Genomic DNA, 27,532 nt, shown 5'->3' with positions numbered 1-27,532 from the left:
TACTGCAAGCTCTTTGCCAAAGTTCACTTTGTGCGAATAATTTGTCAATTTCATCATTAATTAAAGATACTACAATTTCTGCTGGGTCTACTCCTGCTAGTTGATGAAGTCTCAATTTTTCTTTTAAAATCAACTCAGATCTTTTCCAAATAAGTTTTTTTTTTTAATTTTTACTCTGTTTATGTGCTAAAAAAGACCCATTATAAGATAATATTTCCCTTTGCAAGAATATTCTTATAGGAGAATGCTAAGAGGGTATAATAACCTAAATGCATTTAAGCTTTGAATGCAAATGATCCACATGTGCATCCTATATTTTCTTTTCCCCCAAAGCCAATTCTCTTTCAGCTTCAGCAGGTAATTTTCTTGGACTATTTAAATCCTTGTCACCATCTATAAGGTTTTAAACAAATCACTCAGTTCATCATTTTTTTTATTCCAATAGTGGGCTGTAGATAAGAAATATCTCCTAGCAATTTTTGAAAGTCATTAAAAGCCTGCAATTGATCTCTCCTAATTTGCACCTTTTGTGGTCTGATATTTTGCAGACAATTTTATACCCTAAATAATTAATAGAATCTCATATTTGTATTTTTTCAGGAGCAATTTGTAATCCCCAACAAGGCAAAATTTTCTTTACTTCTTTAAACATGCTTCCTAAAGAACATGCATTTAAATCAGCTAGTAAAATGTCATCCATGTAATGGTAAACTATAGATTGAGGAAATTGTTTATGTATTACTTCCAATGGCTATTTTACAAAATATTGCCACAGGGTTGGACCATTTAACATTCCCTGTGGCAGAACCTTCCCTTGAGAGAATTATTAAAAGTAGGCACCCTGAAGGCAAATTTTTCTTTGTCTGTCTTTTTCTTGTAAAGTTATTGAGAAGAAACAGTCTTTTAAATTGATAACTGTAAGAGTCCATCCTTTAGATAACAGAGAAGGCAAAGGAATTCCAGATTGTAGAGATCCCATTGGCTGAATTACCTGTCCTCTAATCCTTAGACAAACTTTATTTGATACATATTATATCACCAAAAACACTAAAGGAAATGGATGGGACAGAAAATTCCAATTTTCTACTATTTAATGATTAGAACATAAAGACAATCTAATGTCAAAATTGGAATAGCTTTGCTTACTACACTACTATTCTGCCTTGAAAAAGCAATGTTCACCTTATTATACAATTGCACTGATTGGTTCACTTCCAGAAACATGGGGAATACACAGCTCTTAGTCAGCAAATGGTCTAAAGTTAATGCAATTGCATGAGGAATGGGTAGAAAACTTATAAGGCTTTTAACAAATTATTTCTTTCAATAACATAGATTGGTATTATTGAGCTGGTAACTGACAAGTAAATAAAATGGGTCAAATATATACTCACTATAGAAAAAAGACAGCATGGGGTTTGTGTTATGACAAATTAAAGTTAAAACACAAGATTATTGAAATAACGTACTACTGATGCCTCAAAAGTAAACAAGAGAGTAACTGGACATTATTTTATATGTATGGGTAGTTTGCCTGTGTGTGCCTCTGTGCCCAACATGTATGCCTTGAGGCTGGAAAGATGGCTACTCTCCCAGGAGACTTACTTCATCTTCAAGCACCCACATCAAGGCTCATAAGCTTCCTATTCTCATCAGCAATACAAAAGGAACAAGGATTAAAAAACCACTCCTAGGAGACTTCTTTGACTAAAAATTAAAAAAAAAAAAAAATTGGTGATATCTCCAATAAGATCACCTGCATTCATGGGTACAAGTAACAACCATTCACAGCAATGCTTTCTGAAAACAAAAGATGGAAGGGCTCTCAATTTGTCATCTTCTGCTGTTTTTACTTTTCTTTTATCTATCTATCTATATATATATATATATATATATATATATATATATATATATATATATATATATATTCATCTATCTATCTATCTACTAATTTAAGTAAACAAGTGGAGTAGCATACAACTTGTTTCTACTGTCATAAACTCACATCCTAAAACTAAAAGTTTAGCTGCATCATTCTTAACAACAAAATGAAGAAAATTCCTTCAAAGAACCAAGAATTCTTCTCTCAATCCTTCATTACACTCAAAATGTTGATAAAAGACTCGTATAAATACTTCACCTAAGAGCATTTGGGCATGGTAAATAGGCATTTGGAAGATAGTTAGTATTAGTTATCAGAAGGAAGAGATGTGATGGTTCCAACAGAACTGAATCTGATCATGATAGGGCACCTGGCTCACATATATCTGGTGAGAAGAGACATCACACCACTGCTCAAAAACTACAATTGCCATAGATCCATACAATCACGTGGCTTTAGTATTTGAATGCGAATAACAGAAATGTATTTGGACTCAATAAAAGTTTGAAAATGTTTCTGTACCTTAACTTAATCATCGCAAACTGAAACTATTGGATACGTTCATTTTTTTTTTAATTAGAGAAATACTAGGGTATCTTGGAGTGCAATGAGCCTTCCTTGGTTCTTGGTGAGCTAACTCAATTGCTATGAAAGCCTTTACAAGCCAGTGGCTCTGAAGTTGTCATCTCAAAAATTCAAAGAATGAAATTCATGAACTACAGAGAACAAGTTTTTGAAAGAAGGCATAACTTCTGTATAGCTGGAGGAGTCCCAGAAATGAGGGCACTGTCGAGTTATGAGACTGGGGCTTATATAAAAGATTTGTAGCAGTCACTAGAATGAGGCATGAGGAGGATAGGAACCTGGCCAAACCAGTTGGCCCTCACAAGTCCCTCACTGTCTCCTCTCAGTTTCAGTCAAGTTCTCATCTGTAGCTTCCAGGTAAGGACAGATAAGGAGGAGTCAAGGACTCAGACCTCTCTCAACACTCTTGACTTCTAACAAGGACATTCTCAGAACATTAGCTTGGGGGTCTCTGTTCTGTCTGACCAGTTTCCATCTCCTGTTCTCATCACTTTGAGAATAAACAAACCACTGTGCTATATACATACTGGAAGAAAAGCCAGCAAGATAAAGGAATCCACTACTACATATTTAGAACCTTAACTGAATCTCAAATACAGTACAGAAAGAAAAGAAATCTAGATTCAAGGGCTACATACTAAACTATTCCTATCATATAAAAATATGCGAAGTGTAATATCATAGGGACTAAAGTCAAATCAATGCTGGCAGGGGGGATATGTGGGACAGATTTTTAAATATCAAGATGGAACTTTAAGAATGATGGGAATATCCTGTGTCATGATTATGACCACACAGAAATATATGTACAATGAATATCAAAATCCAAAAATTATATACACTTACTAAAGTAAAGTATAATATGTGAAAATAATAGTGTTTTCTATTTCTGCCTCACAAATTATTCTTAAACTCAGAATATTGTGGCAAGAAACGTTTATTAACTGATGATATTTGTGGGTCTGAAACATAGGATCAATTTGGCCAGGAGCCTCTGGCTCAGTATCTCTCACCAGCTGCAGTGATCTGTGTGCTGGGGCTTCAGCCATTGCATGGTTCATTGAGGAAAGAACCACTTCCAATTCACTCATGAGGCTGTTTGCCAAGTGAGCTCAGCACTGCTTTGCCCAGGGCCTCTCAATTCCTTGCCAATTGGGCTCTCTTTAGGATAGCTTACTATATAATAGGTGGCTATTACTGGAGAGACTGTGGATGATGAAAGAGGAGGAGGAGGAGGAGGAGGAGGAAAAGGAGGAGGAGGAGAGAGAGAGAGGGGGGGGGGAGAGATTTTGAACCTTACTTTATGAGTAATGCCCATCATTTTTATTTATATTACTATGGGGCCCCTAGCAGTAGGACCAGGATCTGTCCCTGGCACATGAGCTGACTGTTTGGAACCTATTCCTTGTGGTAGGGTGCATCTCTCAGCCATGATGCAGGGGGGAGGAGCTTAGTTCTGACTCAATTGATATATTATGCATTGTTGACTCCCATAGGAGCCCTTACACTTTCTGAAGAGAGGATGGGGGGATAGAAAGGAGGTGGGGAGAGGGAATATGAGGAGATGAGGGAGGGGAACTGTGGTTGGTATGTAAAATAAATAAAAATAATAATAATTAAAAAAGAAGAAGTGAATTACTATATCCAGTCTACACTGAGAGGCATGGAGGAAATTACTAAACAGAAATAACACTTGGTAGAAAAATCACAGGGCATTTTACAACTACCTACTGTATAAATTATGCCTCAATAACACTGAGTTTTCAAAGAGAAATCTGAAAAATAAGAAGTAAACTAGAATCACATACTTATAGGCAACTGAAGAATGACATTAAATTATACTAGATTGTTATGACAATATAAGGCTGAGATTAATATCAATAGTATACCAGAAATGTCTGAGATGGTGAGAACCAATACTTGAGGATGTGGTGGAGAAGATGGGAACAGGGCCAGGAATGGCTGATTTAAAATGGAAGTTTAGGAAAAGAACTTAAAGCAAAGAATAAAGTTGCCACCTACTTAGATAAGAGGAGATGGGCCTAATATTAATAAGTTACTAATGATGATCTCTGGGAACTACCAAGAGAAGAGGAAAAACATAACTAGTTGTATAATGGGGTGAACAAAGTCATAGCAGATTAGCAAATTCACCCCTCCCCCCACATGTCTATTAGATTTGTAAAGTTTACTATCAAATCTCAGTTCCCTATGGATTGTTATGAAGGAGGCACAGGAGCCAGAAAGTTCATTACAGAGATCTACCTTGACAGCAATTCATGTGAAGAAAGCCTTAAAGGGTCTAGTTGAACACACAAATCCAGTATGTGCCAACAGTGAAATTAATTCCCTTAAAGGTCAATTCAGTATTAAGCTACTTTAAAAATAATCATATCCAATAGATATTCCCATGCACCTTTATGCATATATCTCACCAGAATTAAATGATGTGGTACATAATTTATTTATATATATATTTATTTATATAGTGTATGCCTGTAATCCCAGCACTAGGGATATAGACCCAGGAGAATCAGAAAATCAAGACTAACGCTCCCTATTGAGTGAATTTAAAGACAGCCTACAAACAATGGACTTGCCTCAATCAACTCTTGTTCCTGAAAAACTGAAGACCTCACAAAAATTTTAATAGAAAGTCAAACCTAACATTGAAGGCAATGGCTAAGAAGGTTTTTTATTAAGGTAATATGAATCAAGCATATGCACATAGTAAAATATAAATGTATTTCATGCTTTAGCATGATAAATACTTTATAGTTATGTAATTTGAAGCCATATATAAGTACAAAATGTTTAAAATATTCATCTAAGCTGCTAAATTAACCAAAGACTCTCTATAGTTATGGAAAATCTTCAGAGACAACTCAAGCTCAAGTTGTTGCCTATATTGGAAAAGGCCAAAGGCGCCAGTGTAAAGCAATTACACCAGCCAGAACCAGTGTTTGATCACCAGCAATAAATAAATTAATTAATAATTAACTAAAACCATTTTAACTGAGTTAAACTGCAGGAATATATTCCAAAGACCAATTTTACAATATGTGATTATAGTTAACAATGACCTATTACAAAAGACTGTGTCATTGTGATGGGACAGTAATGACTTTGATCACTTGCTGCCTCTCCATATTACATTTACTTCAGGTAAATTATTGGATATGAGTGTATTTTATACCAGCAGGCTGAAATATTTTGTTTACCTGATAAAGTGAACCAGATTTATACATGGAAAAAGCAAACTTCCATTGACTACTAAGGTTGCGTTTATGTTGTCAACATAAATGACCACATTTATGGTCCTACTTGAGTGTAAACTGATGATTGCCTGTGGCTGTGATTTTGTTTACTGAAATTTGTAGATGAAGAAATTCCGTTGGCTATAATAGTGCATGACTGTTTATCCCAGCGCTCACAAGGTTATGACAGATCTAACGTGCATTTAAGTACAGACTCTACGTCAGTGTGAATCTCTGCTTCAGCAAACAAATAATGACAACCAAAAATGGAAAGTAAAGGAAAAAACAATTTTTTTGATAAATGTTACAGAACTTCCATGGAACTGATTGCTAAAGAAGAGCCATAGCTGCAAAGGAGACACAAGAAAAGTTAAACACACTACCACCTTGTATTCTCTGGTCAGAGGAAGAAAGGATAAAGGGGTAGAAAACAAGCAAATGAAACAAAGAAGGGACTTCATTTACATTCTTTGAAATGAGAATGATTGCTAATTTAAAAGTTCTGCAGAGTGAGCAAAAGAACAAATAATATTCAAGACAAAATTAGTCCCATGATGTAGTACAAAACATTTTAAACTAAAATTATAAAGATATTCACGACACAACACATAGATGTAAAAAGATACATTTATCTACCATATAACCCACAAGTAGTATAAATATTTCACAAATAAAAGAATATAAAAATGGAAGAGAAGTAAAGGTCAAATTCTTAATATAGAAATTATTTTTTTCTTTAGAGACCTCCCAGCTAAGATTGTCTTTGTTAAACTTAACACATGCAGGAATAAAAAGAAGTTCCTGTAATTTTTGTAACTAAAAAATATTTTTAATTAAATTGAGAAACAGAGTAGCTTGTTAAAGAGTGGGAATGGGTGTACTGATTAACTACAGATGGAAGTGTACCCTGAGAGACAAATCAGCAAGTTCTACAAAATTGTGAAATATGTCAGTGTGCATTTATTACAAACACCAGCCTAAGTCAGAAAGGGTGTATGATGCACCATAAAGACCAGTCAAGCCTACAAGTTTACCTCTTGATAACCATAAAATTAGTTTAAATGATTTATGTTATGAAAATATAAACAGAATTAAAATAATAAACTATATTAGAATGCACTGATATAAAGTAAGCATGTTATAGATTAAGTGAGAGGCAATTTGCAGAACAATGTCTAAAAATAATATGTGTTATATTGCAAAGGTATAGAAAATTGTTGATAGCAATTAGCCTTAGAAAAGTTACAGAGAGGGAGTAAAATGGAGAGGAAAACTTCTTTTCTCTGTCATTTATATAGTTATTTGCTAAGAAAAAAATCCTTTAGTTATATTTTTAATTATATTAAAGTTCAGTAATCATTAAAGCTTTATTCTCAAACATAAGAAATACTACAAAAACATGCTTTAAAGGTTTTTTATTAAGACTGAGAGGGGCTTAATCCTTCCCAGGACATTTGCTACAGAAAAAGATAAGGTATACACATTGTAAGAATGAAAAATTAGGGGATGTGGACATGGCTTTGTCGTTAACACATTTGTCAAGCATGTATGAGGGCCTTAGTTTGTTCCCAAGTACTCAAGGAAAAAAAATCAGGCACAATGGCACATGCTTGTAATCCCAGCACTGGGAGATGGAAATCAGAGGATCCCAGGGGCTGGCTACTAGTAAATCTAGCCAGTCAAGGAGCTCTAGGTTCAGTGAGAGGTCCTATCTCAAAATTAAGATAGTCAGTGAGAAAGGAACACACCCAATGTTCACCCCTGACCTACACACATACACACAAACACACACAGGAAAAATGAAACTCTGTTCAACACTAAGAATGTTAATGGCAGCTGGGCTGTGATGGCACACGTTTTTAATCCCAGCCACCTGGAGGCAGAGACTGGTGGATCTCAGATCTCTGAGTTCAAGGCCAGCCTGGTCAGAAGAGCAAGTTGCAGGACAGCCAGGGCTACACAAAGAAACTTTGTCTTAAAAAAACAAATAAAATAAATACATAAAAATGAAAAAATAAGCCCAAGGTTCCAAACAGCCAGCTCATGCACTAAGGACAGGTCCGGGTCCCACTGCCTGGGTGCCTCCCAAATAGTTCAAGCTATTCAATTGTCTCACTTATCCAGAGTGGGAGAAGGTGGGGTTGAGGGTGGGAGGGGGGAGGATAGGGGAACCCATGGCTGTTGTGTAAAATTAAAACACAAATATAATAAATAAAAAAGGAGAAAAAAGAAAAAATATTACAACATAAAAAATGAAAAAAATAAATAAATACATCTTCAAAACAAAGAAAGAAAAGAAACTTTACAAAAGAATGCTAATGGCATGCTAATTCTTTGGTGTATAAACTATTCAGTGAGTTTTGATGGTTATTTTTTCCTACAAATAATTTGAATTATTAAGAACAAGATAGTAACTGTTTGAGTAGCAGTTGTCACATGTCTTCCCATGCCCGATTGTTTCAAGCGTGGGTCTGCCAGCCAAACAGCTATTTGGCAAATAATGACACTGCTTTCAAGACAATCTTGGTGTGTTAAATAACCTGCTACCATTCTGAAGGGATTTCGTTTCAGTTAAATTAACCATTGATGCTGAGACGTAATCCTCTGCTCCAGAAGGTATAGTCCTGTCTTCATTGCTCTAGACATCTTTTACGTGCTTTGGAAGACATGACTCCAATGCAAGCCTCGGTCTAATACATGCCTGTGATCGATCCTTCTGTGGGGCCAGTGACTGGCAGAATTGTGCTGTGATTGCTTCAAATACAATCTCTCACTTACTTGCAAGCCACAACCATGCACACCCCTTACTGGCTGCAGAAGTAGCTGCTCAGCTCATTTTGAACCATAGTTGGAAACACCCTCCTGTGCTATTCCATGGTGATGCCAATAAAAGGTATTTTCCAGATGGTCTTTGTTCCCGACTTGTGATTTTTTTTAAAAGATTAATTTATTTATTATGTATACAGTGATCTGCCTGCATGTATGTCTACAGGCCAGAAGAGGGCATCAGATCTCATTATAGATGGCTGTGAGCCACCATGTGGGTGCTGGGAATTGAACTCAGGACCTCTGGAAAAACAGCAGTGCTCTTAACCCCTGAGCCATCTCTCCAGCCCCCCAACTTGTGATTTTTATCTTACGCAGCCTAGTTTAGCTGGCAACAGGGCTGAGCAGAGCAGGAGCAGCAGCAGCAGATGCAACAGAGGTGCTGGCAGCCACTGCCACAAAGCAAAAGTGGTAGAGGCATGAAGATAACTCAAGAGTTTCAGTCAAGGGCAGGATAGGAGGGGTGTAAAAGTCATCGAAAAGACTAAAAATGCAATGCAAGAGAACACAGAGTCAACCACCACAGGCTGCCAAAGGTGGAGCAAAAGGGATGAGAGACTTCAGAACACGGAAATTAGTCCTAGGAATTGCCAAACCTTGAAGGCAAAGGGTCCTGCCCAGCAAAGGCTCAGAAGTTGCAACACTAGCTGTTACAAAAGTTGAAGGTCCTGACACTTGAAGCTTGAGACTGGGAACATAGACTGCTATAAAAAAGAGAGGGTCAGACACACAAGGCTTAGGAGCTATGACATTACTTGGCACTGATTCTTGCTGACTGCTGTTGCCCCCAAACTTTACTGAGACCAGAAGATTTCCCTAGCCACTGTGCGCCAGGTCATTGGTAATCAGAACTCAAAGGAGGGAGCTTTTCACTTGGAACTAAGTGACTCTTCTAAGAACTCTAAGTCTCTAGTCCTAGGAGCCTGAACGTGTAAGCCTCTGACCAAGGGCCTAGGGCTACCCGTACTAGAATTATTCCATGGGTAGTCACAGTTTCCACCTGAATAAGGCAGAAAGATGCCAACTAGTTCATTAATATTATTGATGACCCAAATCAAGGCTCCCCTTTGGGGTCCTAAAGAAGTGAAGGACAATGATGATCCTGCCTTGGAACTGACAAGTATCTACCTGAATTTTGTTACAGTGTCAGCCAAAATTAGCAAGACTGATAAGATTTTGCTTTGGGTTTTGACCTTGGGTTCCTGTTCTCAGTAACACCTAGAAGACCAGGAACACTCACCAGACAAAGGGTCCTTGAAGTGCACCAGGATGCTGTGGTAAGACACTCTTGTTGAATTCACAGAATTATAATTCCCAATGCTATTGAGTGTTTAGACCCTGACCTAGGCACCAAAACAGAAACCATGGGAAACTAGGAAAGATCTTGAAGCCTACTACACACTTGGATTAAGGTGAATTCAAAATCAGTGTGAAGAGTTGAGTCATTCTTGACATGCAGGTTATTATTATTTATCAATTTTGACATGTTAAAATTCTTTGACTTTTATTTAGATGTTTTATTGTATGTCTATATGTGCCTGTTAATATATGATTACAGGAAAACAAATTAACTTAAATAATAGTGAGTGCCCATTTATCACAGAAACGTAAGTGTTTGAGACTTGCTAAATATTACCAGATTTATATAGAACCCATGTTTAAATAGGACATCTCCCCCCCACACACAAGCTTATGGGACTAACATGCAAGGTTCTCACCACTGCTGAAGAAACAACTATCCAGAATATTTTAATTACTTTTTTTCTCCACATTGGTGAATCATTTGGCTTTCCCAAGGTCCTGTTACCCTAGAGCCTGACTAGATAATGTTATATGGTATCTCTATAAGATCAAATAACCCTTCGTTTCCTATTCCAATTGACTACTTTAAGGAATACTCATATAGAATTGTCTTAAATTGACCCTTAATATGTCTTGCAAATATTTGGCAAATACACTAATGTTAGTTTATTAAAAATAGAAAGACTATATATATATATATATATATATATATATATATATATAATATGAAATGTTTGTACACATTTTTACAGTGTTTGCCAGTCAATTTGGAACATGTTTGTTTTGGGTAAATGTTTAAGTTAAATGCAAATACTCTGGAGTTGTTAGAGTACAGGGCATCTGGCTTAATCAGTAGGACTGAAATTCTAACACTTTGTATGTCATAAATGAAAATATGTGAAAAGGAGAAGTAAACTATAATTCAAAGTGTAAACTGTAAAAAGAGTTCAGTGGAAAAACACTAACTTTAGAAAAGGTCACACCAGACTTTCTTGGAAGGGGTCAAGAAAGGAGATGACAAGTGGGTCAGGGATGAAGGGAAGGCGAGGAGCTCACACACACATTGAAGGAAGAGAGTGTTCAAGAGTAAGAAAGGATTTGATGGAGCAACACTGGATACCAACAGAGAGTACAAGTCTTACATATTCAGTAGTTGAGAATGAATGCACGCTTATCAGCAAGGAGAGAATTTTAATCTGGAAGACCTAAGCCTACACACATAGGAACTATATAGAAAATAGCTCTTCGAGTTAGGGAGAAGAAATGGGCTGGGAGTAGGCAACCACTTCACTATAAAAGAGTAAGAGAAACCATGCTCAACATTTTACTTCATTTCTGTAAACCCAAGAGAAAACACTTTGTTTATTTGACTCTCTAGTTTTCCTTTCGATGTTTGATGGTGTCAGTGTTGAAATGTGGAGGAGTACACCGTCCTTATCACTGATATTTGCAAAATCTAGGCTTTAAAGGAGTTCGTTAGCCAGGCCACACTTTGGCTCACTTTTCAGCTTGTTTGATGACATCAAAAGACACGTTAAGTATAAGAGCCTCTCCCATTTAAACTCCAAAGAAATGCTTTCATTATTGCAAGGATTTTTTTCCTTTATTTAAAATGACATTTTTCTCACATAATATATCCTGATTAAGGTTTCCCCTCTCTCTCCTCCTCCCAGATTCTCCCCATCTCTGCTCCCATCCAGACCCACTGCTTTTCTGTCTCTCGTTAGAAAACCAACAGACTTCTAAAGGATAATAACAAAATAAAATAAGATTTAAAAAAGACACATGGCAATAGGACAAAACAAATACACAGAAAAAAGGGGGGAAGGTCCAAGAAGTAGATATGGCTGCAGAGACCCACTCATGCACATACTCAAGAATCCCATAAAAACACAAAACTGGAAGCCATAATGTATATGTCAAGAAACTGTACAGGAAAGAGAGAGAGAGGAAGAGAGAGAGAGGAAGAGAGAGAGACAGAGACAGAGACACACAGAGAGAGACAGAGAAAGGCATAGAGGGAGAGAGAGGGAGGGAGAGAGAGAGAGAGAGAGAGAATAAATAAAGTAAAAATAAAAAAAGAAAGGGGAAAGGAAAACACTGACATGACATTGTAAGACAAGGAGCCTCCAAAATTGTCATTAGTTTGTTTTCTACTGGCTATCTACTGCTGGGGATGCATGCTACCCTTAAGAACAGTTTGTTTCTCCAGTGAGACTCCCTTAGAGAAACCTGAATTTTCATTTGCAGGTAGTTGTCAGTTGGAGATAGCTTCTGGGTTAAGGATGGGGACATATGTCCACTTCTCCTTTCAGCTCTATGATCCCATCTGGTGCAGACCCATGTGGGCCCTGTGCATGCTGTCTCAGACTCTGGGAGTTCGTGTGTGTGTTGATCCTATTGATTTAGGGCACCTAGACAGCCTGGTTTGCAGCTTCTTTAAGAATAATGAATAAAGAAGTAAGAAGAGAAAAAAAGAGGGAAGAGAGAAAAAAAATCTTATAGAAAGCAAGAACCATAAACTAAAATAAATACACAAAGAAACTGGAAGAGCAAAAGGGTATAAAATGTATGGCCAACAACTATGAGTTATGTACAAAATATAAAACCTCAAAACAGGCAAGGCAGAGTTTAACCCACTTGTGAAAGTTTTATAGCTAAGAATACAAAGACATGACAAGGTCAGAACTGCACTCACTTTGATGAGTAAATACATACTGCTGGGCTCACAGCCCAGCCTTCCTGTTGCCTGGGGATGACAAAGCACAGCCAGAGGGGGCAGGGGAAGGACACTGCCAAGGAGCAGGGTAAGCAGAGCATTCCTAGGCCTTCTCTGGGGCTTGTGTGCAAGTACAGAATTAACCAGTCAAAAATTCGTATCAAGGGTGATGATACCTTTTATATATAAAATTTACTCTGAGAAAATAATCAGGGAGCTATATCAAAAACACTCTACACGACTGCATTTGTGAAATATGAGCTTCAGACAGTATCCAATAGTAATGGATGGATTAAAATACTCATGGACAGGGCTAGAGAAATTGCTGAATAGTAAGAGAGATTATTGAGTGTGTAGAGGTCCTTGTGCTCACAAAGAACCACTAAGAGAAACAGGGATGTTGCACAGGGGTATCTCCTGAATGGAGGAGGTAAAATCAAATACCCTCATTCCATCCAGAAAGCTGAGTGGATTTTGTTAATGACCTGGTGACCTTTTTTGCTATCTGGAAAGGAGCACCATACACACCGTTTGCTATAGAGGCAGACCTCAACCAAATTCCCCAAAATGATTATCCCAGACGCCTCCCTCCCTAAACCATTACCCATACATAGAGGAGATGTCACAAGTACTTTATGGCCTGATGACCTCTATGCTATAGGTCAGAGACCATACTAGATTCTGGGCCTTTTATCTGTAGAGCCCACCCTCATGGTCACAGTTCTCTATGTAGTCACACTGCTTTATTGTGCACCTAAAATTGATTAGACTGTTGCCTGGAGACCTTGTCCCCAAACTGTACTGTACTTAAATATACTGACAATGAAGCACTGGCATTAGACTCACAGTAGTCCAATCCACCTTGATAAGTTAATCTGTCCCAGGTTTTCATTCCTATCTCTTTATTGAAGTTAGGTTTGCTCTCCTGTCTGACACCTACAGGTACCCCCTTAAGAGATTATTTACAGAGATCCTGGATTCAGTTGCTAGTACCCATGACCAGGTTATCACATCAGTTTGTAACTCTAGCTTCCTGGGAACCCAATGCCTTTGTCCTCTGTGGGTGTCTGAATTCACACATGGACATATTCAAATATAGACACAACACACACAGTACAATTAAATATAATAAAAAGAAAATTTTCAAATACATAATTAAAACAATTAAGATGTATAATGTTCTATACAAACAGAAAGAAAGCTACATGCAGACATCTTTTAGTCCAATGTATTGAAAGAGACTTGAATGCATAATACTTTTAAAATTTTTACTTGGAATAAACAAAGCACTCTGCTGTGGATATTGCTCTGTATAAATAAAACACTGATTGGCCAATAGCCAGGCAGGAAGTATAGGCGGGACAAGGAGAGAGGAGATTTCTGGGAAGTAGAAGGCTGAGTCAGAGAGACTCTGCCAGTCGCAGCCATGAGAAGATGTTAATATACTGGTAAGTCACGAGCCACATGGCAACTTATAGATTAATAGAAATGGGTTAATTTAAGATATAAGAACAGCTAGCTAGAAGACTGTCATGCCATACAGTTTATAAATAATATAAGTCTCTGTGTGTTTACTAGGGTGGGTCTGAGCGGCTACAGGACTGGTGGGTGAGAGAGCTTTGTCCTGACCATGGGCAAGGCAAGACTGGAGAAAACTCCAGCTACAGCTCTCATACATAGAAATGTGTCTGATAACATGGGCAGGTTTCAGTGAGTACCTATATATAAGCTATAGTGAGGGACAGTGGTTATAAAAACCAGTTCAAGAAATAGAATGAGTGTCCCATCACCTAAGGAACAGAATTCCAAGCAGAATGAATTGCTCAGGCACTGGGCTTGAAGGTTCTTGGGATGTCTAAAAGGAGAAGCAGGATTGAGGAGCTGAAGCTGAGTGATTTTTATCCAGCCTCCTCTATCAATATTGTTGAGCACAGGTGTCTTCTGCACGTTTATATCTTTTAGAATTATACAAAAGGCATTAAGTTCTTATCCAAAGTAAAAATAAGAATGTCTATATTTGAGAAGATGAAAATAATGTTAGTTTCTTAATTATATTTTCCATTGAATATTAACAATATTAAGTTTCTTAAAAATGGACAGTGAAATTCCAAGCCATTTGCTTGCTGAGATGCCCAGGATGTGTTTGGCAGTGGCAAATGTATACTCCTGTTCGGGAGAAGTCTGTTTTAGTTCTCTGCCCTTTACCTCACCTCTACTCCCCAGCAGTGCTCAGACAGAAACTATTTTTAACTTCAAAAGATTTTTGTGAAATTGACATTTACCCCAAGCATCAAAAATTATGAGCATATATTTTAAAGTAGAAAATGAATTTGATATAGTATTTTGTTTTTCAAGAAAAATTTTCAGCAGTTCATTAACTATAAAACAATTCCCCAAGTGTGCCAGATATCTGTGCAAGATGTTGCTTTGGGCTAAATAGCAAGCATTCACCTTTTAATCACGTGGCTAGAGGGGAAATGGAAAGTAAGTCCACAAGGTTTCAACACACGTAGTCTTTATTTGACACAGGGGAGCTGAAGCAGACTAGTACATGGTATCTGGTAATTCAAATATGTGGGTTATTTTGTTAGGAGAGGCTTGGGAAGTAGGTGTTTCAATTACCTTAGCATATACTCCTCTGGAATAATAAAACTACATTGTAAAAAAATCTCTTGAAGGCACTCTGTCCTCTTGTTCCTTCTTATCAGTTTCTGCCCAGTCTTCAAGTTAATAAATTACTATATCTCTTCTCTCCTAGATTGCATGGAGGTTCATGGCGTCCAAAGCCTTGTCTTAAAAAGAAATGGTGTTTCTACCTTTTCCTCTATCTTCAGAGCCAGGTTAGTAAACATGCCAGCACAGGGCAGACTATAAGAAGCTTTGTTTTGAACTGTTATTCAAATGTGGGACTTCAGAGCATCATCATGCATGCCATAGCTGAGGACTGGTAACCGTATTGTTTACTCATTCTCAACTTGAGGGTATAATGAATGACTTGATATAAAGCAAATGTTCCATATTAGTTGGAATTAAGTGAATTCTGAGCCATGGAAACTTAAAGTTTCATGTTGTAATAAAAGATACATTTCAATTTTGTTTCAATAAGCCCTTTTTCCCTACTCTATTTGGGATTCTCTAACAGGCAAGTTAAACAGGTCATCAAGGTCAAAGTGGGATTCCACAAACGTGATTATATTTTTACTTTCCTTAGAGAGTGATGGTCCCCTTTGAACTGGTATGTTCAGTTTTATATTCTTAACTGTATGTGAGTGATTATGTCAGAAGTAGTTACATTGAATGATCATTAATTACTCTGTGGTAACCTAAGTCTTGTTCTTTATTTGGCTTTGTTATTAATGTATAGATATACGATGTTTGGTTTGGTTTTGCTTTAAAAAAAAAAAAACCAGAAAATATAGATGTAGAAGGATCAAGTGGATTATTCAGTCTATATGCATCCTACTCCACCCCAGGCCCACAACCATTATTGAGATGATTCTTCTGTGTTGAAGAAAGAAAATGACAGGAGGAAAATATTTTAAACTAAATAATGACTTCAGTGTAGATTTGTTACCCCTTCTCTTTTCCTATGTATATTCTGTTTCAACACCTTAATAGAGATCTTGGTCAAGCACAAATGACTACTTTCAAAATTATCTCTATAGAGTTCTTTATATTTGTCAAAATTCCCACTCTTGAAAAAATATTAAAAATAGAGGGCATAGAATAATCAACACCTTAGGTGTGTTACTAAGATTTTTTTGCCTCTTCAAAGTGTATGTCCACTGGTCTACATTGGAGAACAGTAGTTTTCTTTTCATGGTGGTGGAGGTTTGATTAAATTAAATGGGACACACACACACAAACACACAAATACATAGTGTAGGAAAGGATTCTGCAGGCAGGGGTGAACAGAGGTGAAAGATGAGAATAACTAAAATGCACTTCATACATGCATGAAAATGTCAGCAAACAAACTTAATTAACTAAAAACTCAGTCATTTTATGTCCCTCATAACTATTTCAAATTTTGTTGGAATAATTGAAAATTTTTTATAATCCTGCTGTGGGATATTCTGTATGTCAAATGTGTTGCTCTGTTTGGTTAATAAATAAAACACTAATTGGCCAGTCACCAGGCAGGAAATATAGGTGGGACAAGCTGAGAAGAGATTCTGGGAGTGGAAGGCTGGGGTGGAGAGACACTGCCAGCCGCCGCCATGACAAGGAAAATGTAAGGTACTGGTAAGCTATGAGCCACGTGGCAAAGTATAGATTAATAGAAATGGGTTAATTTAAAATAGAAGAAGTAGATAACAAGAAGCCTGCCATGGCCATACACTTTGTAAACAATGTAAGTCTCTGTGTGTTTACTTGCTTGGGTCTGAGGGCTGTGGGAGCTGGGCAGGAACAGGATAATTTCAGCTGTATAATCCCTATTCTATTGATCAGGGAATTTGTTTTTGTATTTGAACTGAAACTATCATGTCCATCCCCACAGGCAGCATGAAAGTCTCAACACTGCTGGCATAAGGCACAGTCTCACACAGCTAACAGCAGCACTGGACTTGACTTTCAAACGCTGCTTTTATGTATCAAAGCACCTCTATTCATTGACATCCAGTAGGACAATTGTTGAAGTGTTCCTGTTTCAATCTAAAAATCTCTTGCAACACCTGCTTGCAACTTCAAAATTTAAAATTATTCCATATCATGGTCTTTAGAAATATTCTATTTATAATACACTGCTTTCGCTTCAATGCCGTTTTGTGGGTGTGTGCATCATAGTAGGAGCTGAAGCAGAAAAGAAAGTTCATTAAATAATCATTTCACACTTTATAATATATGTGCCTAATAAAAGCATTGAATAGTTTAAAATATTCCAGGAAGGCTGTATTCATAGAGGCAATTTGAAATATGATTTGAGCAATTATAAAAATATATTTATCAAGTGCAAGCAACCAATCTATAGATTTCAATGGAAAAAGCATCATTTAAAGTTGGACTTCACTAACATGTCTTTAAAACCAAAATTCTAGCATTTCATTTCCATCTCACAAACTTACCAACATACATTTTTCTGTTTCTCCTCTACTCTTAAAAGAATCAATTTTACAGAGAAAGCATGGCAAGATAATTAGAATGTCAAGGTTTTAAATGATGAAATAGTTAAATAGAACAAGTTATTAGAATGTATTTTCGTATTTAATTAAATAATTTAAAAACAAAACATGATATTGATTAAACTGATTTGGGTAATTATATTTAATGTCTCTTTCCTTTTTTGCTAATGACATTAAAGTACATGTTAAAAGATATCCTGATGATGGACTGTTGTTAGTATTATAAGCACAGACCTGGTGATGAAGAGTTTTAGATACCAAAGTTAGGGGGATAAGTCTTTGGGAAGAATCTTTACATGGCTATTTCACATTTAGGGTAACAGAATCCAAGGGCCCAATGCTTCAGAGAAAGTTTTGAGGTTTGTGTGTTTTTAATCAGCTTTATCTCATATTTTTTTGTATATAGAATTGAAATTTTCTGGATATTATAAGAAAAATTAGCATAAAGAAGGGGATACCCATCTGAGAAAAACATGATTAGGATCCCAAACTCCTCCTTTCTAGAAACAGGAGCCTGGAGAGGTGTTGTGGTCTAATTCTGGGCTCAGCATGCAGTTTTATAAGCAAACAGTGGGGAAACAGTGATACTAAGTGGTAAGTGTGGAGCTGTGTCACAAAAAAATCTTACAAGGCTTTCGGAAAATCAGAATCTAGTAATGACTTCATGGTTTTCAAATCTCAAGGTTAGTATGTATCAGCTGAGTGCTAGTGCCAAGGAAGGCCATCTGATATGAACTGTATGACACATTAGATAACACATATAGTTCATACGTGTCAGACATAAACAAAAACAGCTGCACAACTAAACCAGAGAGCTACTTCAGATCCTCCAGGTTTCTGTGGTGTCCTCGGGCCCTCTGGTTGTTTCTGGGGCAAGGGCAGCTGCTAGCAGCATGTTTTGAAACAGCCAGCATCTGGCTGTGATTCCAAGTTTCTCAAGTTCTGAATTGACATTCTGGTTTTAGGAATGAAAAGAATGCAGTGTGCTATGGGACTGGCAGTTTCCTAAGACAGAAGGCACTGTCAAAGGATTATCAATGTGTTCCAAGTATCCAGCACAGCTGGGATTAGGGAACTGAAGTCTCTAAGTTGAACCAGGAAGTCATTGGAATGTCATCTATGTCTATCCCGTACCCTCTTCTACTTCTGATACCCTCCTAATGGGATGTTGAGCTCACTGAAGACTCTAATATATCTTGCTTCCTAATGACACTTAGCAAAAGAAAATTAGTAAAGTGAATTGGTTTCTGCTTCTGTAGGTGAAGCTCATTGCTGCTGTCTTATTAGGCAGCCATGAAGACACTCTAATCCATTGATCAAGATGCCATGCTCAGAGTCTTTTTTTCAAATTATTTTCCTTTTTGAGATCGTTATATAGTTACATCATTTTCCCTTCTCTTTCCTCTCTCCAACCTCTCCCACATGCTTCCTCCTCACTCTTTAAAATGTATGGCCTATTTCTTTAATTGTTGTTACATATCTATATGTGTGTACAAATATGCATGCAAATATATTTTTCTAAATACATAAATACAACATATTCATCCAATATCTTTTAAATTTGTTCCAATAGTCTATTTTCTCTAGTAAGTTAATACTTACATGAGCTAAGTGTCAGAAATCTTTGTAGAAATGATTGCTGTGGATGCTATGATATTTCAGTCTTCAGAGGGCTTCATCCTCCCTAGCCAATGTGGCCTGAAGAAAGTACATTAACTTTTGTTACAATGGTTGTCTTCGGGTTTCAGTTAGATATTTATTTTATAGAATAAGCAATCCCCTCGTAGACTGTTCATCAATCTTGTCCCATGAAAAATGTCTACTATCTTCTTATCTCTGTGAAGTAGATCTTTCCACACCATGTTTATCTTGTTCTTTTAGGCATTACACCATATTTATACTCTAATATCAGTTCCCAGTGTTAGTCTGGCCTAGACACAAAGAAACTACCACCAACCTTCTTGATGTGGGTTCTACTCCTTTCCACACCAATAAGTTGACAGCTCATCAGGTTCCTCTTGATTGTGGCCAGCTAGTCAGTTTTCAAGCATTGCAGAAGGGTTCTGAGTTCTCAGGCTCTAAGTGACTCAAATACTAGTCAATCTATTATCATAACAACTGTGAGTTAAATCCATTTATAAACTCATACACTGTTCAATCTTTTGTTATAGCAAGCGTGAGATAAATCAGATTATAAACTCATATGCTAGTCAATCTACTATCATAACAAGTGTAGGATAAATCAGAATATAAGGAGTCAATGATGATTCTTTCAGCTTAGAGTTTTGAAAGTTTCAGGCTATGATTTCTCAGCCTATTGTTTCTAGGCCTGTAGTGGGTCAGGAAGTCATGCTGAGAACAAATGCCAGAAAAAGCTGCTCACTTCATTGAGTCCAGGAAGGAATGAGAAGAAAGAAGAAAGGATCTCAGGTCCCCACACCCCCTTTAAGCACATTGCTTCTGACCCAACATCTTTTCAACAGGTGGCCTAAAAGGATGGGGACCAAGCATTTAATATACAACACTTTATATTGCAATACAGTCTCTCATTCAAAGTTTCAAAATCCCACACTTCAGAACCACAACTCTGAAAAGAAAAACTCCATGTAACCGAGGATCCAATCTTCTCTATCATTTCATTACTGGTGTCAGGCTTCTTCAGCTTCACTTTTCCTCTTGCTGAGATGACAGTGACATCACACACTGACAATGACATTCACTAGTGTTCATACACGGGATCCATTTGATCTTGAATGAATTACCTTCAGAAGTGGTCATTAGACTTGATAGTCCTGACACATCAATTTCTTTGTATATTCCCTCAATCATTTAAAATAACATAATCAACCTGGGCCCTACACTTCTAATTACAGAATTCAAGAGGCTGAAGAAGGAGAATTGAATGTCTGACATAGAAATCTATCTCAAAATACCACAAAGTAATATAAGGAAATAAACTAGGAAGATGAAGCCAGTACCCACATGAAAATTTAAAACTAACTTTTGTGTTGCAGCTTATCTGAGTGGAGCATGATAGCACATGAAAGTGGAAGGGATAAGGTGACATATTTTACACCCATTCTCACTAGTTGTTTTGACTTGCTTATAATATGTGTTCAATGTGTGTGTATGTGTGTGTGTGTGTGTGTAACAAATAGGTATTCTTATTTCATTACAATGTTATAATATGAACACACTCAAGAAATCCTATTTCATCTATACCCATTCACAAAAATGTGATTGGGTATGCGATAGTTAATTAAACCATCCCCTTCAAGAATCAGCTTTGTCTGGATTGTAGCCCCTTTGCCTAACTGCTCCCTCTTTCTTTCTCTCTTCTTTCAAACCTTTGCTGAATATAATCTGTTAGCTTGGGTTATTTGTGTAGGAACATTTCACATACTGAAGGAAATTTATGGTCCTTTACTATACACAGGCAACTCAAATTTACTGCTTTGAACAAAAATAAATGCAAATACAAATGAATATGAATTAGATATCTTCAATAAATACATTAGTGTAGCCTGCACCAGTCTGCCTCTAGTAATGGTAATGGTGCCTTAAAATCAGTGGTGTAATATACATTTCCAAATAACTTCATAAAAATAGTTAAAGAATCCCCATAATTTACATTAATTATATCTACTCACCACAATGTATATTACTACTGATTTCATACTCTTAACTCCCAAAAGAGATTCTTTTAATACTTATTTCAAATTGAACTTTTCTGTCTATTTTCAGGTATATTAAAAAATTAAGCATGATTAACACTAAAAAGGAATCTTTATAGCTTATGTCTTTTAAATATCTTTAGTTTGTCTATTTTAAATATCTTTAGTAATACCTTGCATTAGAAATAGTGTTCTACAATTACCTTCAAGGAAATGACAATATGACAACAACAACCTATAATTAAAATGAGCTGAAGAGACAGTACACATAAAGTGCTTCCTTACCTATGAGTTGCATCATGCAGTCCTAAATACAAAGACTTCTAAAACTTGTACAGCCTTTGAAATAGAAAGATTATTTTGTACTAAAAAATTAGCAAAAAATTTTTATTTTTCTATTTAAATACTACAAAATTTTAAGGATTGATTCTATCAAAGATTTCTGAACAATAGTTATCAAAGCACTATGCTAGATGCAATGACAATAAAGCAATGGATCATTTTTTCATAAATTTTATATTAAATTAAAATATTATGAAAATAATTTATCATTGTATAAAATAAGTAAAAGAAGTATATCATGCAAAGAAAAATGATCAAGTTATCTGAAAAGAAGAATTTGGGGAAAGCTTTTTATATTGTTCTCTAACATGATATTTATTGTAGAGTATTGTAACTGTCAACTTCCATTTCTTTCTTTCCCAGTAAATTGTGAATTCACAATGTCTGATTGCTTGTACCTTACAACATTTTGATGCCAGTGCTAGAGCCTTCAGCCAACAGGTAATGGCTTAATTTTTAGGCAAATTAATATACAAATTACACATTCTCAGCAGTGTGAGAGCTGGTTCTACAGAAAGCTTGCCAAGTCCTGAGGAAGGGTTGGCTTATTTAAACCAGTCACTCCAGCCATAGTTACTGCTCAGCTTGAGAAATGCCACAGAATGGCATGTGTTACAGCAATAGGGTAATGGCAGGTTGAAGAGTCCTTCAATACCACACAACAGAGTCTGTCATTTATCCCTTCTGTAAGTGAACAGTTAAATACAATAAAATCATTGAGATGACAAAAGATAATCTAAGAGTTCCCAGGCCAATTTATTTACTAAATCACATTTAGATAATAGGAATAAAATATGATAACATAATCTTAGAAAAGAAGATAAATGAACCATAGGAAACCAAAGAAGTACATAAAATTTTACTCCCAATTTAGATAAGCCAATTCCAGATACAAATTTTAGATAATTGGCGTGTTATCAAGCCAAAATTTTACTGCATACCTGCTGTATGTAAGTAAAGAATATGTTCCTTGAGAACTAGTGAGATTATTAAGTGGTCGGAAACACTTGAAGAAGATTAAGGAACCCTCTGAATTTTGTGAAATTATAACACTTTAAAAGCAGAACAGATACTTTAAGTGTTAGACACAATTTGTAAAAGTTGAAAAGAAACAAGAAAAAGCTTAAAACAATGAGAAATCAATGAACATTCTAGAGTCTCCAGAACAATATTTAGGAAAATCTTCCCTCAAATCTAGGCAGAAAGATGATACCAGACAAGTATAGATAAACTCTGCTTGTTCTGGAAAATTGTAGCCTTCCCCCTATTCTTTGAGTGATAACTCTTTTCCTCTACCTCCACAGTCTTCCCTGAACCTTGGAAGTAATGTTATAGCTGTGTGGCTGAAGGAAAAGTACCCATCCAATACTTAAACCATAGCACAATCACTAAAATATTTTCAAGAGAAAAGTATCTAACACATTAACAAATGGAATTTTTCTCCATAAACTCGGAGAAGCAGAGATGAGAGAAAAAGGAAAAAAGCCAATAAGCAAATGCAATGATTATCAATCTAACAGATCTTAATCAAAATGTATTAGTGATCCCCCCAAACGAGAACAAACTTAAAGGCTTCAATTCAGGATCACAAATTTTCAGAGTGGCTAGGAAAAGAAAACCCAACTATAATTATTTTCAACAAGCTCGTTTTGAATATAAAGGCATTGCTGGGTGAAGAGAAAAACAATGGAGAAAGTTAAGCCATGTCAACCCTAACTACAAGATAACTCAAGAAATTATATGAGTATCAGACTTGGAGCACATGCCTGAATAAGGAGAAATGATGGTGAATGATGTAGACGTGCTATGGGGAAATTTAGACGTTTAAAATATGTATACAAATGATGATTGCTGTGGATATTGCTCTGTGTAAATAAAGTTCTGATTGGCCAGTGGCCAGGCAGGAAGTATAGGCAGTACAAGAGAAAAGAGAATTCTGGGAAGTGGAAGACTGGAGAGCGACACCATGAGCCGCCACCATGAAAAGCAACATGTAAAGACACTGGTAAGCCACAAGACATGTGGCAAAGTATAGACTAACAGAAATGGGTTAATTTAAGATAGAAGAAGTAGATAACAAGAAACCTGCCACGGCCATACAGTTTCTAAACAATGTAAGTTTCTGTGTGCTTTCTGGGTTGGTTCTGAGTGACTGTGGGACTGGAAGGTAAGAGAGATCTGTCCTGATTGGGCCAGGCAGGAAAACTCTAACTACAAATGGCACCCAACGTGTTGGTAAGAATTTCCACCTAAAACCTGAGAAAAAAGATTCTAAAATGGAGCTAAAAACAGCTTCCTAGTTGTCTCTCTCAAGTTAGCTGCAGCCTGCCTATTTGAGCTACTATGGCGGGTTCCTGGCATGTGCATCTGACCTGCAGTGTGGCGGGAATGAGGAATCTACAAGCAGCACTTTACTCTGCTGCATGGTGGATTTAGCCTTTGCAAGTTTAAAAAAAAAAAAAAAAAAAAGGTTTCTGGGCTATGCACTGCTTTGATAGAACTGCTTCTGATAGTTGATGGTACACATGGCTCCAGAACCAGAGCTGGCAGTAAACTGTACCACCGCCATGTTGGGAAGCTGAGGTGGGCGGACCCAGCAGCCACAGCAGCATTTCAGGCTTACAAAGATGGATATTACACAGAGAATCTGGTTTGTCCTGTCTTTGGGATTTTTAACTGCAGAAAAAGATTTGATCATAAAAGCTGTTGAGTTAAACAAAAATGTAAATTTTAAAGGTACCTTGACTTCAAAATTTGGATATAAGGATATGTTGCTTTGGAAAGGAGTCTCTGCTTTTGTTTCCACAGAAAGCCAGAGGCTGTGGATTTGTTCCAGATTAAGATACATCAGGTTTGATCAGCCAAGACCACCTGAAAGGTCTCTGATGACACCATGGCCCAGATGATCCGACATCCAGAATGGTTTCAAGGCAACTGGCTCAGAGGTTCACCCTCACAGACTACTCCATAATCCTAAAATTTTCTTTGTGTCCCCATAAGATACAGCGCCCCCCTCCAGCAGGAAGTAGTAAGAAAAACTATGCCCAAATTCCCAGCTGGCTTTGGAGATGGAATTGGCTCACTCCTTCTCTAAACCCAAGCACATTGTTAAAAGAAAAGGTTAAGAGCTTCTTGTGTCCCAAATCAGAAGAGCCCTCTGGTGTGGGACAGAGAAAAACCACTATTTTATTTAAGACAGGTTGATTATAAATGCAATCTCTTTCTAAAGATAAAAAGGGGATATGATATAGATATGATAGGATGAAAGGGTAGATTAATGAACTTACTTCTAAAAGAGCAATAACTCATTTAAAATGTTTTACATTGGTATATATTTTAGTCTATTGATACAAACTTAAAGTTAATTTTGTTATACTGTGTGTATATTTCTAATCGTGTTTAAGGTATTATGTTTGTATAGCTCATTTTAAATTGAAATGGATAATTAAAAATAGATTAATAGTCATCTATGATAATCATACTCGTAGCCATGTTAGTTAAGTCTTCTAGATATACATAGACATATTTCAGATAGATAGGTAATCCTCAAAGATCTACAGAATATGGCATTTAAAATACTTTTAAAATTTAGACTTTCTGGACAGTGAGACATGTCTGCTCCTGGCAGCACCAATTTACTTCAGAGAGGAGGATGGGCATTGAAGACACTTCATATCTTATCTTCACCTTAGCAAAAATAGCCATTTGGGCAAGAAATTGTTCTTGCCTGGACTGCTTGATCAACTGGACATGCAGAACCTATAGAAAGATGACCACTAAACTTTGCTTGACAAAATGGTCCTTCAGGTTCCTGCTTCACATAGGAAACTGACAGACATTCTACAGGACACTGAGAGAAGTGACCAAGAGACTCTAGCCCTGTGGGCTGAAGACAAATGCCCCAACTTTACAAAGGAATATTAGGTGACTGTCCAGGCTGCCAGCTGTCTCTGTCTACTCTTGCAAGACTCCCGAAAAATGCATGCATCCTTCTCCCGGTTCTCAGGTAATATTATATCCTTCTGAGGTCTTTGATGTGGTTGAAGGCTAGATAGTTATAATTTCCTCAGTTATGATAAAAGATAAGTTAGATATAAAACCTTAGACTCACAAATGTAAGATAGATAGGATATCTTCTTTAATACTGTAACTGTAATTCTTGCTTGATAATTGTTTTGTTATATGTAATTGTACTATGTAAAAGTTAAAACCTTTCCTTAAAAAAAAAAAAAGAAAAGGGGAAGTGCTGTGCATATTGCTCTGTGTAAATAAAGTTCTAATTGGTCAGTGGCCAGGCAGGACAAGAGAGAAAAGAATTCTGGGAAGTAGAAGACTGGCGAGAGACACCGCCAGCCGTCACCATGAAAAGCAACATGTGAAGACACTGGTAAGCCACAAGACATGTGGCAAAGTATAGACTAACAGAAATGGGTTAATTTAAGATAGAAGAAGTAGATAACAAGAAGCCTGCCATGGCCATACAGTTTCTAAACAATGTAAGTTTCTGTGTGCTTTCTTGGTTGGTTCTGAGTGACTGTGGGACTGGCGGGTAAGAGAGATTTGTCCTGAGTGGGCCAGGCAGGAAAACTCTAACTACAGATGATGTTAAAGTAAAACTCAGGAGGGAAACCTGATAGAACAAAAGGATAAGCTGTGGTTGAACATTACAATATCCCCATTAGAATCCCACAGATGAAGCAGACAGACAATAATGGATGTATAACTGAGCTAAACGGCACTGTCAATCAAGTCAGTCTGACATCTTCAGTATATGAGCTAGCAGCAGGACGATATATTTTATTCTGAAGCTTGTGGGGAAAGAGGGCCACCAAAGAAACCCACCCTGGTCCTGAAACCTGAACTGGTGGAAGAAACACACCCTGGATCTGGGACCTCAGCCAGTGGAAGAAACACTTTATCCTTGAACCCAGAACCAAAGAAACATGCCCTGACCCCAAAACCAGAGCCAAAGAAACACACTTTGCCGGTAGAATCAGAGCCAGTGAAAAAAATATGCCCTGGCCCTAAAATTAGAGCCAACGGGCTCAAAAGGACCAGTGAAAGAAAGAAACACAGTTTGGTCCTAAAATCAGAGCCATCTGTGCCCCTGACCAATGAAAATAACCAAACCCTGAGCAGGAAAGCTAGCCAGTCCCTGAGAAGAAAATCTTCTCCCTGGAGAAATTCTGCCCCTAAGAAGCTCTATATAAGCTTCTCTAATAGCTCAGTTGTTTACTGTGCTTTCTCACCCTGGCAGAGGCAGCCACTCTCCCTGGACTCCTCCTTCCCACATAAATCTCTTTTTCCAAAGATTCTTGGGTGAAGATCTTCATTCTCCAGCTTAGAACTGAAGAAACTTGCTGAGATATACCTCAGAGCAGACAAACAAAACAAAACAAAAAACAACATGGCTGAGAGGTTCTCTTAGCAGGGCTGAGCAAGGCTGAGCAGAACAGAAGAGTAGAAGAACCTTGCTCAGATGTCTCTTAGGGGACTGAGGAGAAAACAAACAAACAAAAAAACAAAAAAACAAAAAACAAACAAACAAACAAAAAAACTTGCTTACACATTTCCTTAGGGTATCTGAGCAAGGCAGAGCAGAAAAAAAGTAACAAGTTTTTGCCAGAGTCAGAGGAGATTGCTATATTTCTGTATGGGTTTCCTCTTTAGCAGGGTGAAGCTGAAGAAGCAACATCTTGGGTCTGAAAGAAGAAGCAGAGCTCAGCTTAAAGGCTGGAGGGCAGAGCAAAGCTCAGCTGTAATGGCTTTCTCCTAGGAGAGGAACAGAATCGCTATATCCTGTGGGAACATTGTCCCCCACA

Source organism: Onychomys torridus, chromosome 6 (assembly GCF_903995425.1).
Source record: "Onychomys torridus chromosome 6, mOncTor1.1, whole genome shotgun sequence".
Classification (NCBI taxonomy): Eukaryota; Metazoa; Chordata; class Mammalia; order Rodentia; family Cricetidae; genus Onychomys; species Onychomys torridus.
The sequence above is the reverse complement of the archived record's forward strand: the minus strand, read 5'-3'. Positions refer to the sequence as shown.